The sequence below is a fragment of the Oncorhynchus mykiss genome, chromosome 10 (genome assembly GCF_057628025.1).
Source record: "Oncorhynchus mykiss isolate SJ-2025 chromosome 10, ASM5762802v1, whole genome shotgun sequence".
Classification (NCBI taxonomy): Eukaryota; Metazoa; Chordata; class Actinopteri; order Salmoniformes; family Salmonidae; genus Oncorhynchus; species Oncorhynchus mykiss.
Genome location: NC_143031.1, coordinates 74,712,501 through 74,720,000, shown reverse-complemented (window position 1 = coordinate 74,720,000; position 7,500 = coordinate 74,712,501). Strand labels below are relative to the sequence as shown.

Here is a 7,500-nt window from a genome sequence, read left to right as displayed (position 1 = left end):
CACCACTACCTCTGATGTCTGACTATGCTCTTCTCTTTCTCTCACTCTCTCACTCTCTTACTCATTCACTCCCTCTTCCACTGTCTCCCCCCCAGTGCGGGGTCATCAGTGTCTCGTCCAACTGCCCGGATGACTGTAGTGCCTCTTACTGGCAGCATCTGCCAACCTCACCGATGGTAGCAACGGGAAGGGCATCGACCAAGTCACAATATGCCAGGGCAATGAGACCCTGAAAACTTCTACGGTGGTGGGCCCCAGGGACAAGAACGTGACCCGGGTAGCCTACAGCGCCAACTGTTGTTCAAAGAAGGTAGAGCTGTGGTAGTGGACAGGGCAGGCAACGTGGGTGTGTGTCTGGGCTCAGTGAAGGACTCGGTGGGGGTGGTTGGGAACTCTGCAGCCCAGGTGTCTGTCACCAACACTACAGCTGTACCTGTAGTTAGTACTACATCCACCCAGGTCTCTGTTACCAACACTACAGCTGTACCTGTAGTTAGCACTACATCCATCCAGGACTCTGTCACCAACATTACAGCTGTACCTGTACTTAGTACTACATCCACCCAGGTCTCTGTCACCAACACTACAGCTGTACCTGTAGTTAGTACTACATCCACCCAGGTCTCTGTCACCAACACTACAGCTGTACCTGTAGTTAGTACTACATCCACCCAGGTCTCTGTCACCAACACTACAGTTGTACCTGTAGTTAGTACTATATCCACCCAGGTCTGTCACCAACATTACAGCTGTACCTGTAGTTAGTACTACATCCACCCAGGTCTCTGTCACCAACACTACAGCTGTACCTGTAGTTAGTACTACATCCACCCAGGTCTCTGTCACCAACACTACAGCTGTACCTGTAGTTAGTACTACATCCACCCAGGTCTCTGTCACCAACACTACAGCTGTACCTGTAGTTAGTATTGCATCCACCAGAGGGCCACCTTTGACTCTGTTCCTGTATCTTATATCTTCCAGGTATGATAGTGTTCTGTCCATCATCACTGTTCCCTGGACAGGAGGACTGTGTTGAGATATACTTTGGACAAGGTGACCATGTAGAGACGTGGCATGATTTATATTGTGCTTCAGAAAATGGTTTAACAATAACCACTGAAACAATCTCTCTCACACACACGCACACATATACACAAGTATGCAAACTTCTTCTGTTTTTTGTATTAGCATGGCCACCACTACCTGAGTCATTTTGTTCATACTTCGCTAGAGTTAACACCTACATTAGTCACACAGACAGAGACACACACATGACTCAGAGACAGAGATATCACTAGAAGCAGAGACTTAACGTATAGAGGGCCTGCAGTTGATGTACGACGCCTCCGGGCAGCCATGTTGGAAGACGACCACATTAATTCTAGAATAAGAGAATTAATGTATAGTAGACATACATAGAAAGAAAGACGAAGGCATTTTTAAAGATGTCAAAGGTCATCTATGCTGAGACAGATATGAACAAGAAGGTAAAGTTTATCAGAGGTGAGATGGAGGAGAGGATTGTGGATATCTATGTCAGTGCAGATACTGTAGATACAGATCTACATCAGTGCAGAGAGAGAGAGAGAGAGAGAGAGAGAGAGAGAGAGAGAGAGAGAGAGAGAGAGAGAGAGAGAGAGAGAGAGAGAGAGAGAGAAATTAAGGAGGAAGTTATGTGCACTGTAGGCTACTGTATATGTTACAGTATGTTGTCATGTTCACATTACATTTCTTTTCTCACAAATCCAGTTGAGCTTCCAGTCACATGACATATCTTTAGAGGACTCTGGTCTTTGTGTACCAGTACCTACAGGGTTAAAAACAGTCAGATATCATGGTTAATACCAGTACCTACAGGGTTAAAACAGTCAGATATCATGGTTAATACCAGTACCTACAGGGTTAAAAACAGTCAGATATCATGGTTAATACCAGTACCTACAGGGTTAAAGACAGTCAGATATCATGTTTAATACCAGTACCTACAGGGTTAAAAACAGTCAGATATCATGGTTAATACCAGTACCTACAGGGTTAAAAACAGTCAGATATCATGGTTAATACCTGTACCTACAGGGTTAAAAACAGTGGTTAATGGTTAATACCAGTACATACAGGGTTAAAACAGTCAGATATCATGGTTAATACCAGTACCTACAGGGTTAAAACAGTCAGATATCATGGTTAATACCAGTACCTACAGGGTTAAAAACAGTGGTTAATGGTTAATACCAGTACCTACAGGGTTAAAACAGTCAGATATCATGGTTAATACCAGTACCTACAGGGTTAAAACAGTCAGATATCATGGTTAATACCTGTACCTACAGGGTTAAAACAGTCAGATATCATGGTTAATACCAGAACCTACAGGGTTAACAACAGTCAGATATCATGGTTAAAACCAGTACCTACAGGGTTAACAACAGTCAGATAGCATGGTTAATACCAGTACCTACAGGGTTAAAAACAGTGGTTAATGGTTAATACCAGTACCTACAGGGTTAATAACAGTCAGATATCATGGTTAATACCAGTACCTACAGGGTTAAAAACAGTCAGATATCATGGTTAATACCAGTACCTACAGGGTTAAAGACAGTCAGATATCATGGTTAATACCAGTACCTACAGGGTTAAAAACAGTCAGATATCATGGTTAATACCAGTACCTACAGGGTTAAAGACAGTCAGATATCATGGTTAATACCAGTACCTACAGGGTTAAAAACAGTCAGGTATCATGGTTAATACCAGAACCTACAGGGTTAAAGACAGTCAGATATCATGGTTAATATCAGTACCTACAGGGTTAACAACAGTCAGATAGCATGGTTAATACCAGTACCTACAGGGTTAACAACAGTGGTTAATGGTTAATACCAGTACCTACAGGGTTAATAACAGTCAGATATCATGGTTAATACCAGAACCTACAGGGTTAAAACAGTCAGATATCATGGTTAATACCAGTACCTACAGGGTTAAAGACAGTCAGATATCATGGTTAATATCAGTACCTACAGGGTTAACAACAGTCAGATATCATGGTTAATACCAGTACCTACAGGGTTAAAACAGTCAGATATCATGGTTAATACCAGTACCTACAGGGTTAACAACAGTGGTTAATGGTTAATACCAGAACCTACAGGGTTAATAACAGTCAGATATCATGGTTAATACCAGTATCTACAGGTTTAACAACAGTCAGATATCATGGTTAATACCAGAACCTACAGGGTTAATAACAGTCAGATATCATGGTTAATACCAGTACCTACAGAGTTAATAACAGTCAGATATCATGGTTAATACCAGTACCTACAGGGTTAAAAACAGTGGTTAATGGTTAATACCAGTACCTACAGGGTTAATAACAGTCAGATATCATGGTTAATACCAGAACCTACAGGGTTAAACACAGTCAGATATCATGGTTAATACCAGTACCTACAGAGTTAATAACAGTCAGATATCATGGTTAATACCAGTACCTACAGGGTTAATAACAGTCAGATATCATGGTTAATACCAGTACCTACAGAGTTAATAACAGTCAGATATCATGGTTAATACCAGTACCTACAGGGTTAATAACAGTCAGATATCGTAGTTAATACCAGAACCTACAGGGTTAATAACAGTCAGATATCGTAGTTAATACCAGAACCTACAGGGTTAAAACACTGTCTAAATTTGACTTAAGTGGAAGATAGGATTCACCCCAAATGATCCCAAAGTATGAAGCATCTCTGTTGTTTCATCTGTAAATGGAGGAAGAATAGCTGTATTTAAAGTGATGTTTTCTCACCCCATCTCTCTTCCTGTTGAGAGGGACTTGTAGTTGTTAAAGATACAGCTTCTCACATTAACAGGAAATATAGTGGCCAGTTACAGTTAACCCCTAGCCTTGCCACCGTTTTCCATTTAGTTAAAGTAAGTAGAATTCATGCCATATCATATTTTTAGCAAATTCACAACATTTTGTAAGTTCAGCAAATTCGTAACATATCAGACATATTGTAATTGTTAACATATCAGACACATTGTAATTCATAACATATTATACAAAATGGATGATGGGCATCCACAAACTGATACATACCATATGAAAAGAAACATATCATACTAAATGGGTGTCTCAGATTTACATACAGGAAAATACAAAATGCTCTGAGACCAGGTTGGAAATACACAGTAGCGAGTTACATAGAACTTTATGAACATGATAATGAATGTTTCAGCAGTTAGTAAACATCCTAAAATACAGAGCCTCGAACATTTCAGATCATTTAAATTCTCGTCTTAAAGGAACAACGTTTCATTTAGGAGATGTAGTACTTAACATTTCATGTATTCATTTCCACAAGTATGTCATTTTAACAATTTTCCTTTGTGAAGTAAGGTACCTTCATTTGGAAGACACATTGTATTCTGTTTTTGAATATTAATCATCTGTTTGTTACAGTTTATTTTACTCAGTTGAATTTTGAAGCCTTGGGGCATGGAGCATCAGCCAACCTCATCACATTAACATAAACTAAATTGTTTGTGTGGCATTGGAAGAATAATAACTATAGGCTTACACTTCCATGTGTGTGTCTCCATGACTACGGTGTACTTACCAGTTCCTCAGCTTTAGGTTTTTTATCTATGCTCCAGTTCACAGTATCCTGTCCACTCCTCTTCCTGTCAACATTAGCATAAATCTCAACAGACTGCTCCATATAAAGGCTCATTCTTATTACCCCCTTAAAATATACTTTGGTACTTTATGTATCTGCACACAGTACAACAGACAGTATATTATGTTGTATATCCTGTTAAACAGCTGCTTTAGTTTATCAGTCTGTTGTGTCTGAGAACCTACAGTGTTACATGTGTAGGGAGAACTTCACACCTTAACCGGTGGTTTGAACAGACAGCAACCTCCAGGAAGAGACACAACAGCAGATATACACCATGATGAGTGTGTGGATATGTAGCAGGCAGGTCCACTGGTGCTTGGTGTTGCCATTGGTAACCTACACTTTGTCTCTTGTTAAGTGAAGGTTGTGAGTCATTATCACCTTTCAATATTAAAGTGTTTTGTGTGTGTGTGTGTGTGTGTGTGTGTGTGTGTGTGTGTGTGTGTGTGTGTGTGTGTGTGTGTGTGTGTGTGTGTGTGTGTGTGTGTGTGTGTGTGTGTGTGTGTGTCTGTTCTGCGTGTGTGTTCTGCCCTCTGTGTTTGTCCAAGTCGCACTGTTTTAATAGAAACATGTTGTGTCCCACCTTGCACATCCGTTTGAAACATTCAGTATGATTCAAGATAGAATTTAAGTGATCATATATTTTAGCAGATAAAAGATTGGACTCAGTGAATTTGCACATAGATCACATAGCATTACTGAGGCTTTGACACCCCAGCTATTAAACAGAGGTCACGTTATGTCTTGTACTCTGTGACCAGCAACCTATTTCATCACATACATCACCAATGGCCTGATGCCATATTCAGAAGTGTGTGTGGGAAATCTATCCTTGCATCTTTCTCATTAGTTTAAATGGGGAACTTTGTATATATGTGTGTGTGTGTGTGTGTGTGTGTGTGTGTGTGTGTGTGTGTGTGTGTGTGTGTGTGTGTGTGTGTGTGTGTGTGTGTCCAACTGCAGGTCACACTGTTTTAATGATCCAATCACATTCAAGCAGGAAGCTTGATCGAATTAACATAATTAAGAAATACCCAGCAAAATCTGTCCGTTTAAACTAGAGATGTGTGATTCAATCCACCTCATCCTCCAATATCACACTTCCATATCTCCGGTGAAAGGTGGCAGAGCTTTGTCAGACCATGAGACACCCCAAAAATAACCCGCCCTTCTCAAAATAACAACTATAAACTATTATAACCACTCTATTGAAAGCTGAGACTCTCTAAAGAACACGATGGTTTCCTCCATTATAAACTATTAGAACCACTCTATTGAAAGCTGAGACTCTCTAAAGAACACGATAGTTTCCTCCATTATAAACTAGTATAACCACTCTATTGAAAGCTGAGACTCTCTAAAGAACACGATAGTTTCCTCCATTATAAACTATTAGAACCACTCTATTGAAAGCTGAGACTCTCTAAAGAACACGATGGTTTCCTCCATTATAAACTATTAGAACCACTCTATTGAAAGCTGAGACTCTCTAAAGAACACGATAGTTTCCTCCATTATAAACTATTAGAACCACTCTATTGAAAGCTGAGACTCTCTAAAGAACACGATAGTTTCCTCCATTATAAACTATTAGAACCACTCTATTGAAAGCTGAGACTCTCTAAAGAACACGATAGTTTCCTCCATTATAAACTATTAGAACCACTCTATTGAAAGCTGAGACTCTCATGGACAAGATGGTTTCCTCCATTATAAACTAGTATAACCACTCTATTGAAAGCTGAGACTCTCATGGACAAGATGGTTTCCTTCATTATAAACTATTATAACCACTCTATTGAAAGCTGAGACTCTCATGGACAAGATGGTTTCCTTCATTATAAACTATTATAACCACTCTATTGAAAGCTGAGACTCTCATGGACAAGATGGTTTCCTTCATTATAAACTAGTATAACCACTCTATTGAAAGCTGAGACTCTCATGGACAAGATGGTTTCCTCCATTATAAACTATTATGACCTTTGAATCCATGTTTGCATCTTTCTCAGAGGTTGTAAAAAGGGAACTTCAGACTTGTGTGTGTGCTCATGCATTCATTTGGGTGTGCCCTCTCAGTACTGTTCTGCTTTCTGTGTGTGTCCAACTGTAAATGACACTGTTTTAACAATTCAATCACATTCCATCAGGAAGCTGGTTAAAGAACATTGTTTATTACTTTACTTTGTTGTTAACATTAAAGCCTTTTATGCTAATAATGTAATATGCAAAAAAAAGGATAAGCCTATGGCAAATTACATAAAATGTTACATTTTTGTCAATTAGCTGAAGCCCTTGTCCAGAGAGACTTACATACTAATACCAACTATTAATACAAGCATTTTACATATTGAATGTCTACATACGATCCTCTAAATCTAAAACAATTCAATGTTTTTGTTTTTTTGTTTTTATTCTCTTACTTTTCTTCTTCCCCCTCTATGTCTATCTGACACTTAGGCTCTATATCAATTAGTCTTTCCTAGATTCCTCTCCTCCTATCTCCTCTCCTCCTTTCAACCTTATTAGAGGAGAAGGTCCAAGGTCACTCCTCTTGGACCATATTATCCAAAGTGTTTTGAGGAGCAGAGGAAGAATAAAGGAAGGACTCACTGAGAAAGAGCCATTGACATATCTATAATACCACTATTTTACCTCGATGGTGAGTGGATCTCTCACTTTATCTACTAGGTGGAATTATCACTTAACCATTCAGTTTCCAACCATCAACATGATAACTACTAGACATCATCACTTAACCATTCAGTATGACCATCAACATGAAAACTACTAGACATCATCACTT

General features: G+C 39.3%; 2 protein-coding genes across 2 annotated transcripts in view; both read right to left on the bottom strand.

Annotated features, from left to right (window-relative positions):
• Positions 1–2,368, bottom strand: part of LOC110534777 (ecto-ADP-ribosyltransferase 5) — a 13,470-nt gene extending 11,102 nt beyond the window's left edge. Inside the window, exon 1 of the mRNA XM_090187904.1 lies at positions 1–2,368. This exon is cut by the window's left edge and continues 824 nt beyond it. The gene's annotated coding sequence lies outside the window, so the exon portion shown is untranslated.
• A 4,479-nt stretch (positions 2,369–6,847) lies between these two features.
• Positions 6,848–7,500, bottom strand: part of LOC118936752 (uncharacterized) — an 8,371-nt gene continuing 7,718 nt past the window's right edge. The window contains exon 6 of the mRNA XM_090187901.1: positions 6,848–7,500. This exon is cut by the window's right edge and continues 2,516 nt beyond it. The gene's annotated coding sequence lies outside the window, so the exon portion shown is untranslated.